Below are 20,638 nucleotides of genomic sequence, written 5' to 3'. Positions count from 1 at the left end.
CCAGTGGACACTGACAGAGTGTTGTGAACCCACAGAAAGGTAGGGGTTTCGGAGACCGAATCAGGAGATGGGTCAATATAGCTCACAGTGTGACAGCAGGGCCGATGGTGTCTTGTGTGTGTGTCCACTCATGCCAGAGTGACGAGTCCACTACAGAAGAACGGTCTAGCTGAAGGACGGATGGGTCATAACTGAATGGCCACAATGACACGACGGTTAAGAAAGTCACAGAAGGGTCTCTCTCTCTCTCTCTCTCTCTCTCTCCAACACAACACAACAAACATAACTACCTCAGCATTTATGAACTGAACTGAACTTTATACTCTTCTATGACAATTCATTTACCTATAGACATCGATAGAGCTTGTGTATTATTGTTGATTATTATTCCTACACTTTTAGGTTTATTACTGCTAACTTGTTTTATATGTATGTTTGCATTTTTGATACTGTATTGTGTAGTTTAGTAATAAACATCTTTAGTTTTGGTACCACCAGACTCCAACGGATTTTACTTTATCTGCTGTTCTGACACCCAGTTACGGTATATAAATAAACAATGGTTGGTCATCAGTTGCAGTATTTAGTATGAGAAAGAGTTGGCAGTCGTGTTAGACTCATTACTATCCTCATCTAGGAAACGCACAGAAGCGATTATGAAAGCTAATTGAATGTTGGGCGATGCAAAGCACTCAGTGGAGTTCGTGATTAGAGATGTTTACCTTGATTTCTACAATGCGCTTATGGGGACATACTTGAAAACTGTGTACAATCCTGATTTCCAATAATTGCGGTGCACATAATTATTGTGTATTTCAGAAAACCATGTTTTCCCTATCTATTCTCCCGTCTCTATTCCTATTCACTCTTTAGTTTTCTGAGAATTAACGGAGAGAGGGCCAAATTAGTGTCCAGACTAATAGTAGAACGGAGAGTGGGCAGAAAGCGACGAACTAGTAGTGGATAAGAGCAAGAAGCAAAGATTGACCGTACAACTAGTTGAGCGGAAATAGGGCCAAAGAGTGACCAGACTAATAATGGAATGTAGAGTGGTAAAGCAACAACCTTTGTTATTAGTGTGCTAATAGGGTCAAGAATGACCAGTCGATTGTGGGGAATTTACTCAAATGTATCTTTTTTTCTCACCACCTTCGGAAATGTTGACACTTCGGCGGTTCTAGGAAAATCTAGAGTTTTCATATATATTTCTATTGCCAATAATACAAAATAATTTTGGTGAGAAATTTCTCATGAACACTCGCATTCCCTTCTGTTCCCCATTGTTCAACATTAAGTCTTTGTTTTGAAATATCGACACACACAAAGCTGCAATTTTTGATGTCTCATCCGTGGGTTTACATTTTACACACTTCAAAAACTATGTTGCATAAGGCTGCAAACACATTTAACATACTGAACAGACTGTGATGAACGCTACGACTACAAATGTTTTTTTTTGTTTTTTTTCGAACAGGCTGCAAACAACCACAAGAGAGAAAAAAAAAAAAGAAATTCCACAGGAGATTACTTACAGTCAAGAAGAGCTGTAGTAAACTCGTTGCTTTTTGGCATTTACATGCTGACAGAAAACACCTTGTTGTGGGTTTGTGCAATTGAAAATAAATTGATGAAATATGGTCACCAATATTTTTCGAATAAATGAATTATTTCCAAAGTACAAAAGTTCACAGTAAGTTCATTACCAGAATATATTTTCCGTTTGCTAGCTTGTGTTCCATTTGGATGCAGGAACTACCAAGTAAAAAGTGGAAACATGGTTTTAAGTATTATTACCGAAAAAAAAATATACGGCACATCAGAACAACTGTTGTGGCAAAGAAACCAAATTATGCAAGTAAAAAAAAAACACTGAGAATATTTGCTGTAAAATGCACGTGGAAATTTGAACTTTCCAAAGAACCGAATAAAGGAGGATTTACCGAAGGAGAAGGATGTGAACCACTGCCTTCTGGATCTGCTCAAGCTCTCCAGTCGGTGCATTGACTCTCTTCTGTGTGACGTCAGAGAGCCCTATAACCGGATTTAGAAGGGGAGCAGATGTATACACAACAAGGAATGCAACGCTGGAGGCTGAGAGACTCTCAAGCATATTTTTTACGTTCACAGAATACTTCATATCAAAAAAAAAATTAGTCTGTGTCAATACAAAGACATCAGTGACCACAGTGATGTTAACGCTGTTTTTCCGGAAATGTCATTGAACAGAGATGAAAACAACGATATCGACCATCCTGAGCAATTCATTGCTAACCCAGGTTGAGCATTGAACAAACTGATCATGTTGCTGCTTCTGCAGATTCATCACTGACATATGTGATGCTGTCGCTGTGTCCACGGACAGCCATTCAAATGCAGTCCGAGACATTCATATTTTAATTCCTTCACTTTGTCAATAATTCAACTTTATTTAACGTAGTTGTTCATGTGTTTACTGAAACAATATCTGCTAGCAGTATCAGTGCATGAAGGGTATGAACCAAGTGTATCCACCCACCGTGTATATTTCCGTTTTAACTTGTTCATTGTTTTTTACATTATAGAGATGCTGTCGCAGATTGTTGTAGAACTAGCAATGTAGATACATCATTCATGCCGTATCCACTGCCTTAGAGAGGCGCCATCCATCACAATTGCACACTCGATGTTTTCTCCTTACTTGATAAACAACCAACACTGACCGCAATTATGACTCATTAAACAAGAGCAAAATACATTTGTAACATGGAATACCTGCTGAATTCCCAGAAAAGAAAATGCGATGAGACACTGAACGCAATTGTTATTCGTTAAACAAGAACAATTAATAGCACATCCGTAACAAAATGATTTGCCAATACCTCACTATGTGCAATACATATATTCCCATTTTCTCCTGATAGTTCCTGCAATCCAATGGAAATCAAGGTAGTAATTGCAAAATATTGATACTTTGATAATAAGCTAACTGCAAACTTTTGTACTTTGGAAACAAATCTCTTATTCGACCCGTATCGGTAATCATATGTTATCATTTTATTCTCTTTTTGTACAAATCGTTGCCAAAGTGTATTCTACAAGTGCTGAAACGCAACGGGTTACTGACATCTCCACTTGAGTATAAGTAACGTCCTGTGGGATTTCCATTCTTTGTTTTTCTTGTGGTTGTTTGAAGAATGATGGAAGAAAAAAAAATGTTAATGCATTTGTATTGGTAGCATGCATCACAACGAGTTCATTATGTTAAACGTTTGTGTATGGTATACAACATACTTTTGTGTGAAATGTAAACCCCTGGATGAAAACAGCTATATATGTGATGATGTTTCTACATTATGAGGTTTCCGGACCTCCACTACGTCCAAAACACTGGGACAAATTTACCATTAAATCACATTTGCGGTTGGAACAACAGAACGCCCAAGTGAATGCGAGAGTTCATGAAAATTTTGTCACCATTTTTTGTATTGTCAGCAAAAATAATATAATTATGTAGGCATGCTTTAGCTTTCCCTAGATACATCGAAATGCAAACCTGGTCGAAAGTGATTATAAAGAAGATTCAGCGAGATATCTTCCTGCAATCGGCTGGTCATAATCGTAAAGTCAAAAGCATAATAATAACAAAAGTTGATGCTTAATGACTCTCTGTTCCACTATTAATCTGCTCACTCTTTGGCCTTCTTTCCATTCCACTATTAGCGTTGCCATCCTTTGGTCCTCTCCCGTGTCCACTATTAGTCTGGTCACTTATTGCCCCTCTCTCATTTCCACTTATACTCGGATCACTCATTGGCCCACCCTCTGTTCCACTATTAGTCTGGTCACTCATCGGCCCTCTCTACTTTCCACTAATACTCTTATCACTCTTTGAACTTCTCTCCATTCCACTATTAGACTGATCTATCTTTTTCTGCCTCTCAGTTCCACTATTAGAAGATCACTCTTTGGGCGTCGTTCCGTCCGATTATTAGTCTGGCAATTCTTTGCCTTCGCTCCGCTCCACTACTACTGTTCTCGCCGTTTGTCTTTCTCTCTGTTCGACGATCAGTTTGGTTGCTTTTTGCTTCTCTCCTTTAACCTTCAGGAAGCAACAATACGAACACCACCAGCATAGTCCGGAAGTTTCTAGTGACTGAAATTTCCGCGTATTTGGCAATGGCCGTACCTCAGGGTTTACCATCTAGAGCTGAGAAAAAAAAATAATAACGAGATTTCTGCAACGTTAGGAATGGTCGGCATAACTTGTGCATGGAAAATGTTTTAACTTTCCATTTCGAAACAACTCGTTAGGAATTCGATGCAATAAATATTCATAACTTTAGACCAGGCATTATTGTCATAGATAGGGCGCATAACTGTATTAGGAGATTTTGGGGGAGATACAGATAGACGTAGATGAGCCAGAGTGAGCGTGGGGAAGGAAGTGGGGAGAGAGGGGGAGAGAGTGATAGAGAGCGAGAGAGAGAGGGAGAGAGAGAGAAGTGTGAGACAAAGATGGTATGCAGGCAACCACAGACCAGAAGCACATGCGCAGAAACAGATAGAAAGCAGAAAAGTCTGAGGTGTGAGAGGGGAATACAGCCGGGCAAACAACCACGATTTTCAGATTTCTGAAAAACACCTCGCAGTAATTGTATACAGTGCGCAGGCGGAAGATTGAATTTTATTACTCAGTCTCAGATTTAATTTTGCTAGAACCATGCAATCGGTCAGATTTCAGAGTGCGATGAGGATGGGGATGGAGAAACAAGTGGAGATCGGGAATATATTTATCGATATGAATTATCTCAAAGAACATAGAAAATATGCCCGTGAAGTCTTTAGGTGTCCAGCATTGTACTCCTTGCTGTGCCTAAGTCTGTTATCTTTGTTATTCGTGGTAATTGCGCTCGAGGACGTCACTCAGATGAGGGTCAGTCTTCCGACTGGAGAGCTTGAGCAGATCCAGCAGGCCGTGGATCACATCCTTCTCCTTCGGCAAATCTTCCTTTATTCGGTTCATTGGAAATTACAATTTTTGACGAACATTTTACAGCTCTTGTTCTCATAGTTATTTTTTCCTTGCACAATTTTGTTTCTTTTGCACATCAGCTGTTTGGCAGCCTACTTTGTTTATTCTGTATTTTTTTAAAATGCATTTCCCTTTTTTTTCTTGATAGTATTCGAGCAATATCGGGAATCATATTTTAATCGTTTTATTTTCATTTTGTAGAAACCGATAACAAGGTTTATTCAGCCACCCTGCAAATTCCGAAACGCCAAGAGTTAACTCCTTCTCTTCTTGACTGTAAGCAATCTGACGTGGGGTTTCAAATATTACTTTTTCTAGTGGTTGTTTGCAGCTGGCTCGAAAGAACAAATAAATAAAAGTAGGCATTTGTAGTCGTAGCATTCATCACAGCGTGTTCAGAACGTTAAACACCTGTGTAGTCGTACATGACATACGTTTTGAAGTGTGTAAAATGTAAACAACGGGATGAGACGGCAGAATAGGACAGCTTTATGTGAGATGATGTTTCCTCATTATGAGGTTTCCTGACCTCCTCTACGTCCAAAACATTGGAACCAAGCTACACTTGAGACCCGGTATCAACTGTTGAACGAAATAGTATCCTGATTTAATGTTGAACAATAGAGCGCCGAAGTGAATATGAGAGCTCGTCGGAACTAAGACACAAATTTCTTTTGTATCATAGGCAATAAAAATATGTAAGAACAATTTAGCTTTCCCCAGAACCATCGAAGTGAATACATGGCCAATGGTGATGATAATAAAACAAAGATACAGTGAAATAATTTCCCCTCAATTGACTGGTCATTCATGACGTCATTGCCATAATAATAACAAAAGTTATTACCTTCTGCTCCACTATTTATCTGGTTACTCCTTGGTCCTCTCTCCGCTGCATTATTAGTCTGGTCACTCTTTGGCCCTCTCTTCCTCACATTCTCAGTGTGGTCACTCTTTTGATGGGGATTGAACAACAGAAACAAGTGGAAATTGGGAGACAGGGCGTCGATGCAGTATTACTTTGTGTTTTCCAGCAACAGCTTTCCATGCTGTAAGCAATGAGCGCAATAATCTGTTTTGTTACTGCTGATCTCTCAATATTTCCGGCTTTCCAAATGGTTGTGATTGTGTACAACAGCCCTGACTTGCATTTCATATCTCTTTTTCCTTTTCCTCATTCTCCATCTTCCCTGTTGCTGTCATCTTATGACCAAACATATGGCTTATAAAATCGCAAAACTCTACCCGAAATCGCTTTGCCCAAACGAATCCCTCCCATCTACTTTGCAAATAGAATATGCGTACTTCCTCGTATTTCACGGAGGAGAATCATTCCCTCCGTTTCGTTTGTACAGACCTTACAGGAGGTGCTTCCTGATGTCTGTATGAACTTTTCCTTTCGCCAGTCTCTACCCAGGACCTGGTGCCGTTGATGATGCAGTAATTTTAATGCAGAAGATGGCATCCACATCACTTGTGCCTTTAATGATTGTGACGACTTCTATCATATATCCGTTCATTCTACCTCTACCTAGAGTAAAAGATTTAAATCTTTGAATATTTCCTCTTAGCTCATACCCTACAGTCCTGGAATGTTTCGAGTCGGCCTCCTCTGAACGGTCTCCAGTGCCTTCACATCTCTTACACAAGATGGAGATCATGATTTCATACAGTACTCAAGGTGCGGCCTCACAATCGTATTATGCACCTCATGGTGAACGTCTCTGGGGATGAACTCCACTGGGTGAATTATATAGCCCAGCATATCATTTGTCTTCCTAATTGTTTCTGTACATTCTCTAAATGTTGGTAGTTAAGAGTCTATCACGATTCCCAAATCCCCCTTTGCTCTGTATAATTCAAGACCCCCCATTGTACATTTATATTTAATATGTCTACTCTCTAAATTGAATACTTTACATTTACTTACATTAGATGTTCTGACATTGATCTGCCCATATCTGGATTTTGTTTGGGTCTGACTGTATTCGTTCTGTTGCTTGACTGTTATCAGCCAGTAATCTTAATTCTGCGTCATCGGCAAGTGTTACTAGTTTATTTGTCACGTGCCTGTCCAAATTATTAATGCAAATTAGAAACAACCGCTGTCCCAAACGTTAACCCGACGGAACCACACTTTCAATGCCTCCCAGTGTGAAAATGATCCTCTCGCCGTAACCCATTGTTCTATGTTTTTGAGCCAATTCTACAGCGATTCGTACACTTAACACCATTTCCATACCTCCTGTAATTTGATTATTATCCTCATCTAAAAAGCTAAGTCGATGATATCAATCGCTCTAATGTTGTAAAAAAATTTTTGCTTCTTCATAGAACTTCAGCATATTGGTAAAATTTGAATTCCGCTTTCTGAACCAATTCTGGCTTTCTGGTTTTTTTTCAGCTATTTTTGCATCTCATCCTTTTTTTATTGTTTCCAGTCTCTTACCTACGATACACGTTAAGCTTCCTGGTCTATCGTTGCCAGGGTCAGTGCAGACACCTTTCCAATACAAAGGGACAACTTTTGCAATTTCCAGTTCTTAATTATTTCCACAGTCGTCCATCACTTTTGAAAAATATATATTTGGGATTTGTATATATAATCACAAAACTGTTTCAGCACCCTTAAATATACCATCCTGTCCTGGAGATTTATTATATTTTCATATTTTCATCTGAAGCAGGACCTCCCTTTCTAATGCCTCTAAATCATAGAAAAACAATGTTATTTCCACTCATTGGCATATTCCTAACATCTTTACATGTGAATACCTCCGTAAAATGTAAGTTAACAGTATTCGCTATGCCCTTCTTAGCATAGTTCAACATCTTGCTATTATTCCTAATGCACTTTAAGAATTTCCATTACTTTTCTTTTCAAATTAAATTGTTGAAAACATTCACTCGAGGTCAATCTTCACGTTATCGGCAATATCCTTCTCAATCTGCCTTTTCTGGCAATCAGAATTTCCCTGTTCACTCGAGCTCTCATATTGTCATATAACCTACGGTTAACATCATTACTATTTTTTTCAGTATTCCTTATACAGCTGTAATTTAGCTTATATATTTATGTAAAATTTTATTTGCAATTTTATTTAAAATAAATATATACATCTCTATTCATCAATGTGTTCCTTTGTAGACTTGCTAAGTATGCCCTCAGAAAGAGAAGAGTTGTATGTTGGGTCATCTGTGTACACTGATAATAATTTTTACTTCGAAATTTGAAGTATGATCTATTGCTTTTATTATTTCCCCCGACCTTGTGCATGAAAGCTTCCGGCACTGTCTGTAGTACCTCTTTACATGGACCCTATTGTCCCTCAACTGACTCAACGACAAGCAGTTCCTTCCAGTTTACTTTCTAAAGTCTTCACCGGATCTACACAAAATTTGCCTTTCCCTGAAATTCAATTTAATTGTTCTGGCGTTTACAGATATACTCTACCGAACAAAAACTCCGTGACTAACAATGTTATGATCCCTTGTTCCTAAGGTCTCAACAACTTTCCTATTCAAAATTCTATCCTGTTCGTTAGGGAATATCAAATCAAGACCGTCCTCCCCTCCTTTTGGAGAATTGTCATACTGTGTCAAATATACGAACATTCAATAACTCATTAAACTCACTTTCCTGTAATTCATGAGTCGCTGGGTTCTCTCACTCAGTATTTGGGAAATTAGCATCAACCATCACTCTCAGTCAAAACTTGCCTTTTTAATATTATAATGAGAAAGTACTAATAAGCCCTCAACGTGGTCATGGAGATATGGAGGAAAGTAAAAAACGCTGTCACACAAAGAATTTAAACGGAGCCAGAGCAGAATGGTGTTTAATTGAGGATTGAGTAGAATGTCCGTGGAAAGCGAAAGGAGAGCGATACATGACAAGAAGCAATCTAGCATTCCATGCTGTGGTGACCCGCCTTCAAAGAAAAGACGTTCACCTTAAGGAGAAGGCAAACTATTTCCGAGGAGGTTTGGAGCGAGGGATGTGGAAATGAAACTCTTGCATCAGTTTTTGAGAGATTTTTATAAAGTGACCCAAAATGCGCAAAAGATAATATATTTATAACATTTATACTCTTTTACATGTGCTACGATTTTTTTTTCTACATTGAGACTGTTTCGGATGAAATTTCACCCGTATGTATTGAAATGGATTTTAGATCTCTGAGACATTAATTAAGGATTAATCTCCCATGTATTAATGTCAGATAGGCTATTTAAACATCCTAAATAGATTCGGGATTCAAATTTGGTGTAGACACTCGTTACGAGGGGATTCTTGGGCCGAATCAAAATTGACCCGGACCATACTGTGAAAATACAGAATAGGAGCGGGTTTCCTAGGTTAAACACATTATGAATGTAATACTGAAATCATTATCAAAAACTGAAACGTAGTACTGGAGATGACACGAAAAATCTAACGCAGATATAAATGCTGCAGGCCAGCTTGCCTACTGTAAGTGAAATAATATAGGTTTTTGGATCTGAAATAGGAGGGGATGTTAGTGATGGGCGAAGTGATGCAGCTCCGTTGGGTTATGACGATGATAGGCAGTCAACATCAAAACATCTCCAGCCAACATACCAATGGAAGAACCCGGTATTACTGTCGGTGTGAATACTCCCATCTCTTCCCAATTCGCGGCCAGTGAGAAATCGCAAGGTAAGGAAATACGGGCAGGAAACTGAGGCAGGTATATAAATGGCACTACCTCCTTTCTGCTTAAGCAGCTGAGACGTATTGTACAGTATTCTGGGACATTGGTACCAGTGGGCGATTATAGTCAGCTGTTACCAGCAACTAATCAGCAGAGAGTATTGCACGGTCTAGGTTCTGCAGAGGAAAGGACTGTGTTTCGATGCGAACATATCATAAGGCAATAACACATAGCAATCGTGTAAAACACATCACAAACTCAACACTCGACTTTGCCGAAAATACAAATATCGGGAAGCCAGTAAAGAGTTAAAGAATCCGGTAAGTTACTTCTGGGTGTTAACAGACGATACCGCTAGACGTACAAAACACATGTAACCGGACGAGCGGCAAGCACACAACTGCATTTACGTCAGTTCTATGAATGGTGTTAAAAGGGCTACAGTAAATGAGCATTAAATCGAAAGGATTTGGAGCTAGAGGTCACATATATTTCAGATTCTCGCAGCACTGACGATTTAGAAAGTCATTGGTACTGTTTGATCCTTCCGTTCTTAAACATAACGAAGCATGAATACTTATTAAAAAGAATGGTTATAGCGTTCATTACTTCAAAGTTCAAGTTTGAGATTTTAAAGAGACGTATCACGATAAAGGATATACTTTAACTCCATCCGTAAAGACAAGCACAAACGAGTAAAGACAATAGACAATAAAGGTCCCAGTTCAGCATTCAAATCTGTTATTTCAATGATGATACACTTTTTAAAACATTTCAAATTATTTAAAATTATTTTAATTATAAATTATTTAAACCTGATACTATATCCTTAATTAGAGATTGAAGGTGTGAACGCGTGGAAGTCGGGGGAGATTTCGTGACGCGGTGACGTTATGTTTTAAATTGCTGAATATCAACTTGCGGACGAGACATAACTTCCAAAGTTCCTTTGCTTTGGACTCTAAGGGATTTGTTAAATGTTGTATAATTCTAGTTACAGATTATTTGCGAGCTTCTACACTTACACGTATGACATGTCCTGCGCTATCTTCAGGCTTCAATGCATTGAGAATATACAATTTTGCATAAGTACAGGACATTTGTGAGTTCAGTTGAAAGACAAAGAGAAGTAATTCGTGCGTGAATGAGCGGAAGGCAGTCGCGGGATTGTTCGGTTTATATTGAAACAATGTTTGAATGTGTTCACAATAAGATCTAGCTGCAAATGTCTGCTTCCTTGGGAGAAATAAATTAGAATTTCAGAGGCTACTTTTATTTGCGAAACTGTACAAAGTCTTAGTGCATTGGGTCCGCAACCACCCACACCAGGTTTCCCTTTGCTCTTTAGAATATGTGGTAAGAATTTTTTTTTTCAGTGTACGCCAAATACCTGTCGCAGATTTGAAGGAAGATACGTCCAAGTTTAGATTTTTGTCTTGTCTTACCTGTGTATTTAAATCGTATTTTATTCTTTGCTGCATTGCTAGTGATTTCAGAGGGAGACATGGATTCCACACAGTCCATGTGAAATAAAGGTTAAAGGGATCGAGATATGAGTGTATTTATTCCGGGCAGGATGAACCCACTGTTCAAAGGTAAACTGATATTAAGACTGTTATGATACCAGCCCCCTCCTTCCTGAGAATCGCAAGATCGCTATTAATTCGGGTCTTGGAAACAGGAAATGAGAGACAATGCAACGGATTTGACCATTGTTCTTAGAGACACCTGTGTGAATTGCGACTCTATACGACGTGCCAGCTATCAGGGACATGGACACCCTCGGGCAATGTGGGGTGGGGATTGTATCACCCTACCTTGATTGACATCGACAACTCTGCAAGTCAAGATAAAAAGGGGACTGCAGGAGGCAGTACCCCAGCGACGCACCAGAAGGAGACACCATCGCTCATCGCTCCCGTGAGGACGGGAAGCCGTTCGGGAGCCACGTGTGGTTCGGTTCCCCCTAGCCTGGGGAACGAGTGGCTGATAACCCCGAAAAGGACTTCGAACTGACAACGGGGAACCCACGTTCCCGATTCAACGATTTGAGTCCAAAAGTCTGGCAAGTTTATTTTCTCTCTCCAACACGTGAGACCCAGCGGTCCCCGAAAGGCTAAAAGCCTGCATGAACTCCAGAGACTTTGATATTTCCATCAGACAATAGTTTTACCCCTAGACAAACGATTGAGCTACTTCTTATTGTTGATTATTACTATACCCGCGCTTTAGATGGAGTATTGACGACGTATGTTACCTGAATGTTTCTATTAACCTTACTTTTGTGCCCCTTTATAAATAAAAACGTTTAAAAATAGTACCATCAGATTTCAGCGGACCTCTCTATCTTTGCTGGTAAGTGACCCAGTTATGGGGATTCATAACAAGACAAATTCGACTGTACTTGAATTGGGAATTTGAAATTGGCATATTGGGTGTTTGCTTCATTTGGAGAACACCAAAGGATGCTGCTAAAATCTTGAAGAGCTGGTTATGAGTTGCAGCATTCCACTGGAAACTATTGTTTAGATGCAATCGTACTTTTGGCCCTGTGATATGTCATATGAAATACTGTTTGTGAATGCTTAGCAGCATATTTCAGGCAGACGGGTCGCACCGTGGAAATACGCATCAATGAGCACCAAATTGGTTTCCTTTTGGGTTACCCGGGAAGATTGGAGGCAGCGGAACACTACGTTCGCAGTGGTCGTGGGACTGAGTGTGCCGCTTCAATGGCTGTTAGGACCACCTGCTGAAATGGAACTTGAGAAAAATAATTTTAACAAACTGGAATTATATTGTAAGCAAGCAGGCGCAGTGCTCACCTAATTGGATGAAGACTAACCAATCATGTGGGACGGACGACAGGGTGGTATCAATGCAGTTCAGACTAGACATGCCCAGGCTTCATCCCTGATGCTGATGGCAAAGTTTGTCACATGTCACTGTCTCGGTCTGTTGTTTTCGATTTGGTGATGCGAGCTCTGGACAGAATATTCTCAAACGAGTGTTTGTTCCCTTCCTACTTCTGAGTTCTACTCACAATCTATTAACGTGCAATCCCACTTCAGTGCCCTCCCTTTCTGCAGTTGTGATGCCATCATAATCCCCCTCTTACTCAAAGGAGCTTCCTTTACGCTATCTCAACCGACGATTCCATATTGAAACATCTGAACCCCGAAAAGTCCAGAAGACATTCTGCCCCTAGTGATTGTCAAGTCTCTGCGATAGTTTGGAATTTGTTCAAATAATGTATCAATTACTCCAGCTCATTGACCATTTGCCTAGATTCCCACCTGAACTCTAGGGGAAGTGTGCAATCCTCTGTGGATTATGCGATAGAAGGATCTCAAGACACATGCGTGTTTGCATTTATGACATATTTACGAAACTACTCATTTTAAAAACTGTTTTATTTGAAAACTACGCAATTGGACATGAGCTTATCTACACAGATGGCCATTTAAAGTAAACACATACTTAATTGCAGTCTGCAGCTCCTGTCTGAATTTCCTCTGTGTCAGTGTATAGATACAAGTATTGGTGCACATACTGAGAATTTGCAACATGAACCCAAATTGCTGTAGTATATATACCGGGGTACTGAAATATCTGTTCAGGTAAAAGAAATTTTCCACTTGCCATTTCAGAGAATGAGCTACATAGGGCATAGAAAATAATATGAAATTAGCTGTTTGATATAGCAAACAACAAAATCATCGATTTTCTGCGCTTTTCCAACTCGGTATCCTTCTGATTATCGCTGCTGTTCCGAAGCCCTCTGCGGACTCTATTTGCCGCAATGATATGTCTTACTGTTAACCCATTGAACACTAGAATTAATCCGATTGGTAGCAACGGTGATAAAATGCTGTCCAACAATTCGAGTCCTTTCCACACGGGTAAAGTAGCGTATGCATGTGTGACGGTGCAACGCCACGGCACGTTGTCAATTATGATGTAAGGTTCAAGAGCAAAGTAAAACGGGACACCTCTCGCACAGCTCACTATAACCACGGTTACCATAACCACCGTTGCTGTTCTCTCAGTGCAGTATCGTTCCCGCAGCTTTCGACAACATATTGCGATGAAACGATCGAATGTAAAACTGACGGTAAACCAAACAGACGAGTCCATTGTTACAAACCTAAATACAATTGTCAGAGCGCATACAGGAGTGATGAGCAGGGATCTGGAATAAATGTGGATATTGCTGGTCTGTTCCACTAAACCCACAACGATAACGACCATCAGATCCGCTGTTGCCATTCCAACCAGGTACCGGGTGATGCATTTGGAGAGTCCGCATTTTCCCCGAGATAGGATCACAATCGCCGTTAAATTAACTAGACGAAATTTGAAGAACAGAACAGAATTATTGTTAGCTGCAACTGCCGGAATGCCCACGATCCTTCCAATTGCATGTAGGGCATATTTTATGGAAGTGAAAAGCAGAAATTCAAAATGTGCCGGCTCCATCGGTGCATTCCGGCTGGAGCACTACAATGGACTGGCGATCGGGTGACAGTTTTGAACGAGGCATCTGATTTCCATGACACACCTACCCGTGAGCGGTGATCGCTCCAGTAAACATCACCTCGAGCAATGTCATTTCCATTATCAGATGTGAAACAGCTGAAGGGATTATTTGCAGAGAAATTATGGAAGAACAGACATGCGTGTAGATTTTCAACTGGCCACTCATTTGAAAAAGAAGCCGATCTGGAAAAGGAACCACTGTCACTTCAGAAAGCCGAGCGAGATCAAACAAATTATTGCAATATCAGCACCAACGTAGTTGACAAAAGAAAATAAAAACATCACATCGGAAATATATGGAAACTGAATAAAGAAAATCGACGATATGCTTGAATATTCAATTCTGTAAGCACATTTCAGACGAGGGTATCATTTGTTCTGAGTAAAATTCCGAGCAGTGCAGCGGAAGAAAGGCAAGATGTTGGCATTATACATAGAGTGACCAGCTCCAGCATCTTACCAGGGACACCGATTGCGACAACTGTAGGATAGAAAATACCCGCGATGTAGTAAATCGCTGGATATCCCATATTCCGTCAGAAGCAGCGTTCAGGTGTACGGAACGTTCCAAATGGTCATATAGACCTGTGATCGGTTTTACAGAGTTATATACAATTCAGAGCAATTCCACTGAGGCAATTAGTGTGGATATCACATGAGTCGCATTAGGAACAACCAGCTACACAAACACTAACGTAAAATAGTATGTCGCCGTGCCAGAAATTCGTATTCCCAAGGGCTGTTACAAGTTATAAACTTTAAGCAAAATATGAACGTTACCAACTTAATTTCCAAGACACCTGGCTTCAGCTGCTGAAGTGGGACATTATCTGATCATTGTTGCTTCTAACATAGGTTACCATCTTGAACAATTAACATCGACTATCAACCTCCAATAAATTTATTTTGTCACATCAGAGGAGCACATTCATTTCTGACATTGAGGGTAGGACATCAGCTCGACGGGTGAAATGGAGAACACATTATTGAACGGGGACTTAGGATCAGTTTTCTCTTTCGCTCGTTCTGGTCATTTTAAGTCATCTGAATGACGGAAGTCACAGTATCAGCTGATGACATGTTTCACAATGAAATATGCTGTACGTACGTTCTTCTCAGCATATGAAAGAGCTGGAGAACAATATTCCTGGGACCTTTGATAATAATTTAAAAAAAACACGCGACCACACGAGTTTAACTGCGGTCTGTGGACGGAATGATGAACGTTCTTTTTTGGATTAACATAGAGTTGATGGTTGATTCTTTGACGTTGACATGTCTACGGCAGGGACTGGTGTTTGGTCCGTTGTTATTTGTCTTATTTTTTTTCTTATAATTTAAATGTCGATGTAGAAGACTGAATGAGAAGAATTGCAGACGGATCCGAAGTACAACGAGAACTCCATCCACGTTTGTAACCTGATGCTGACTGGCTGGGAAATAAGTTGAAAAATGGCAAGTAGAATTTAATACAGAAAAGTGCGAGGTGGTCTGCGTTGTGAGGAAAGATACAACAGGTTAAGAAGCAGTTATTGAATAGGTGGAATTTAGGGAAGTTAGTGTGCAGTATTTAAAAGGAGACATGGGAATAGGGCGTTCAGGCAGATCGGCTCGATTTGAACTCTATTCATAGTGGCCTACACAATAAGGGTACAGAAGTTGGGACTTTATTTGGAAGTTGTATATAACTTTGGTGAGGCCGTAGGCAGAAAATTGCGTGCTGTTCTGGCCAGATACCTACAATTATGAAATGTCGAAAAGCTTCAAAGTGTGCAGCGAAAATTTGAAAGGAAGATTCCGGGGACTCAGGACAAGGATTCGAGGGAAAGTTTGGATAGGTTAGGAATTTATTCACCAGACAGAGGAAAATGAGTGGAGATCTCACACATGCATACAAAATTATGAGAGTTATAGACAGCGTGAATGCCCGCAGATTTTCCCCATCCACAGAATTAATCTACATCTCACTTTCCTTGGTATGGCGTGAAAGGTGAAATATGGAAGACTTGTATGCGGTAAAACTTATTCACTCAAGGGTCATTGCAGTGAAGGTTGTGTATGTACTTTAATGAGGGATGGGAGGATAGTGCAGTGAAATTTGAGGAGTCAGAAGATCACCGCAGGATTACATAGCTGGACGGAACAGCCTATTTCACCGTAGTAATAATCTATGACTCCATGACTATCTCGGTAACATTTCCTTATTCAGTGTCTTCTACTGTTCCACTTCGTCACCAGTTTAAGCATGCGCAGACCAGAGGATGTCTTCAAGCTCATCTTTCCAAGACACTCCTTCTGATCTTACCCCTCTGATTGTGGAACCGACGAGCAGCCTTCGGCTTTTTGTTGAAAGGGTCTCAGCACTCTTTATCCCTTGTGGGACGCCAACACATTTTCAGCCCTTGGTTCGCTCCATACAGTTTCATTTCGTTATCTATCCTGGAACTTGTATCGATGTGCGGCCCCAGCTTCACTGTAGGATGACTAACCTCTCTGTATCCATTGTGGAGCTGATATCTACGCGTTCTCAGCTCATGTGAGACTATCTCAGCCCTGATAACACGCGTTACATTCTCACACTTGGAATGCCATTTGTGAGGCTGCCTGGGCCAGTCTCACAATTTGACTCACCCTTTCTTCTGAATTGCTTTTATCCCTAACTTGTGAACAATTGTCCTTTGTTGCAATAGCAACTTACGTCACGTCCTACTCCGCCACTTTATTTGCAACAGCGTCATTAACTAATACATCGGGTTAATTGATTAATAAATCCACACTCGCAATGGCTTTGTTTATTTCTGCGATATCCTCGTTGTTAGCAAGGCATCACTTATTATCTGTCTGTAGTGGTTCCTCAGATGGTAATGATTAACTGCTCTTTTGACGATTGCAGTCTTTCAAGTAGCGAATGGAAAGAGGTAGAGAAGAACAGTGACGAACGGAGATTTACTTCTCGACAAAACAGGTCTCTGCTTCGACCGGTGACTCTGAGGTGGCGAGTTTCACTGCAACTATGGTCATTGCTCCAGTCGCTGGAGTTCCTGCCTGGACGGGCACTGAGCATGGTACACACTGCAGAGTGAAATATTGTGTAGCAGGGTTCATTGGGGTCAATACTCCTGTGACTTGTTAAAGATTTGTTGTCCAGCTAAGTGGGGAATATTCCTTCCTAGACTTGTTCCCTATCATGTGCAGACAGAAAGTATGATATTTTAAGTGGCGAGTTTACAGAGGAAGTCTGCACCGTGAATCTTTGCCTGCTGTTGCGAGACATTTGAAACTCAATTTGCCAATCAAACCGGGATTCACTGGTACCATCTTTATAGACCGTCTACAGATCTATTTGGATAGGAACACTGGGAATTTTTTCCACATTTATTCGATAATGCACAACGTATGGATTTTAGAGGGTGCATGGGAAGCGATGGTGTTCCACAATTCGGTATCCCAATCTACGGTGTGTCTCACCAATGTGGAGGCTGCCACAGCATGAGAAACTAATATAACCGTCTGGACTGGAAGGGCAGATTGTCCCCCATAGTATTTATGAGGGAGCAAGTGTTAATGAATGTCTGGCACTTGTAACGCTTGCAGGGATAATTTATAGGAAGTTTAGTGGGAAGGGTAGTGGGCAATGGAGTGATGTGGAATGCAATACCTGCAGAAAGCGGAGAACACAGAGGGTGTCGGGTAGGGGATGTGAGTCGTCGTAAGATCCCACTGGAGACGAAAGAAGGTCCGGAAATGCTCGTGAGCTGGCAGGTAACTTCATGAAGAAACTTTTCCCAGTTTTGATGGGGAAGGGTAAGTTCTCCAGAAGGAAAGAATAAATAACAACTGCTTCTGTGTAATTATTTTGTTGAGTCCAGTCAAAGTCAGAGGAGTTTTGAGGTAAAATCAAAACACTGGCACTTGTAAAATAGTGGTGATTGCTATCTGATATAAATGAAGTTACAGAATACCGCGCCACACCTCAAGCATGTGAGGATGGTTTGTCAGGTCTCTTAATGGAGATGAACACAATTTCCCCTCGGGATCAATAAAGTATGTCTGTCTGTCTGTTCGGGAGATTCGGGGCGAGCGGTCAATTTACCTGTTAGGAAGAGCTACACAAACACATATATTAAATTGTTTTTTTTTTCACTCTGTCATAGTGCCATAAATACGTATCCCCAAGGGACGTTACAAGTTACTAACTTTTAAACCAAGATAATATGAACATTGACAATTCAATTTCTGGCTTCAGCTGCTGAAATGGGGCAATTTCTGATTAGTGTTTGTATCTATCATAGACAATCATCCTGAACAATGAACATGGACGAACACCTTCCAATAGATCTATTTTGTCACCTCGGCGGAGCACATTCGCTTCCAAAGTTGGGGTCGGGACATTAGCTCGGCAAATGAAATGGAGTACACGTTATTGAAGGGGGAGATAAGACATTTTTTTCTTGTTGTTGTCATTACCAGTCATTTGAATGATGAAAGTCACAGTCATTATCTGATGACATGTTTCAAAATAAAATACGCTGTATGTGTGTTCTTCTAAGCATACAAACGAGATCGAGAGCAATATTCCAGGAACATTTCATAATAAAAAGTTACGCGCCACAGACTTTATCTGCGGCTTGTGAACGGATTGTTGAACGTTCTCTTCTGGATTAGCAGCGAGGGGGTGGTTGATTCTTTGAATGTAACAAGTGTAGTGCAGGGATTGGTGACCAACCCATTGTTACATTTCATGTATTTTAGATGTATCTTAGATGTCGATTTAGAAAACAGAATCAGTGAAAAAAAAATCCGACAAACCCTAGGTTGGGGCGCTGTTACAGCGAGGAACTCTATACAAAGTTGCAGCCTGATGTTGACTGGCTAGAAAATGTGTTGGAATATGGCCGATGGAGTTTAATAGAGACAAGTATGAGTTCGTCTGCTTTGTGAGGACAGATACAACAGGTTAAGAAGCACATTGAACGGGTAGAATTTAATGTGCAGAAGGTCAGCAGCGTCACGGGCAGATCAGTTTGTATTGAGCTCTAATCACATTGACCTTTGCAATCATTTCACTGTATGCAGGAGTTGGGACGTTAGGGTGAAGCTGTACAACACGTTGGTGCGGCCGCAGATAGAATATCGTGGGCTGCTCTGGCCACCTACGTGCAGCTTTACAATGTCAATAAGCTTCAAGGTGTGCAGCGATAATTTGAAAGTAGGAGTTCGGGAACTGAGGACATGAGTTAGAAGGAACTCTTTAACTGGAATGTATCCCTTTACGGCACGGAAATGAATGGAGATCTTACAGAGGTAACACCTTTGTGAGAATTGCGAAAAGGGTGATTGTTCACAAATTTTCCCCATTCTCTGAATGAATATAAAACTACTTCATAGGTGTAGGGTGAAAGTTGAAATATAGAAAAGGTGTGTGTGCTAAAGCTGACTAGCTAAGAGGGTCGAGGAGTGTGGAAGGATCTGCCAGCGTCAGTGGTAGATGCGGATACAAATGTATCATTAGAGGGACGGTTGTCTAGGTAAATGGATTAGAGAGGGACGGAGGTTGCAGATAAATGGGACGTGGTGAAGGATCAGAGAGGGATGATTCAGATGGGTGGAAGAGCCTACTTCTCTGTAGTAATAATCTGTGACTCCATCACTATCTCTGTCCCATTTCTCCAGTCAGTGTCTTCTAATTTTCCGCTACGTCACTAATCTAAGTATGTGCAGAACTGTGGATGTGTTCAAATTCAAATTTCAACCACACTTCCTTCTGCTCCTGCAGAACATCACTCTGTGCCTGTTGAGGAACTCGTACCGATGAGCGGCTCTCGGTTTATTGGAAATGAAGTCTCACCACTCTGTATCCATGGTGGAACTGGCATCGCTGGGCGGCCTCTGATCACTCTGGGATTTCCCACATCTCCGTATCCACTGTGGTGCTGGTATCGATGAACGGCCGTCCGCCACCCTGCATCGATTTGACCCATGTACTGATGCGTGGCCCTCGGCTCATTTGAGAATTTCACAGCGTTGATTCACGCTTTCCGCTCTGACACTTTGAATACCATTTTTGAGGCTGACTATACCCGTCTCCCCCTTTTACTCACCTTTTCTTGTGAATTATTTTCATTCCTAACTCGTGAACAGCTTCTCCTTTTTGCGACAGCTGTTCACTCAATTCCTACTCCGATATTTTATTGCCAACGGCACCATTAATCAATACATCGGATTAATTGGTTAATACATCAATGCCAGCACTGGTTTTGATTACTTCTCCGATATCTGCGTTGCTACCAAGGCATCCTTCATTATCTGTCTTCAACTGTTCCTCAGATGGGACTGAATGATTTCTGTTCTGTGCGATTGCAGCCTTTCAAGTAGCGAATGGAAAGAGGTGAACTGAAGAACAGTGACGGAT

The sequence above is a fragment of the Hemitrygon akajei genome, unplaced genomic scaffold (assembly GCF_048418815.1).
Source record: "Hemitrygon akajei unplaced genomic scaffold, sHemAka1.3 Scf000141, whole genome shotgun sequence".
Classification (NCBI taxonomy): Eukaryota; Metazoa; Chordata; class Chondrichthyes; order Myliobatiformes; family Dasyatidae; genus Hemitrygon; species Hemitrygon akajei.
The sequence above is the reverse complement of the archived record's forward strand: the minus strand, read 5'-3'. Positions refer to the sequence as shown.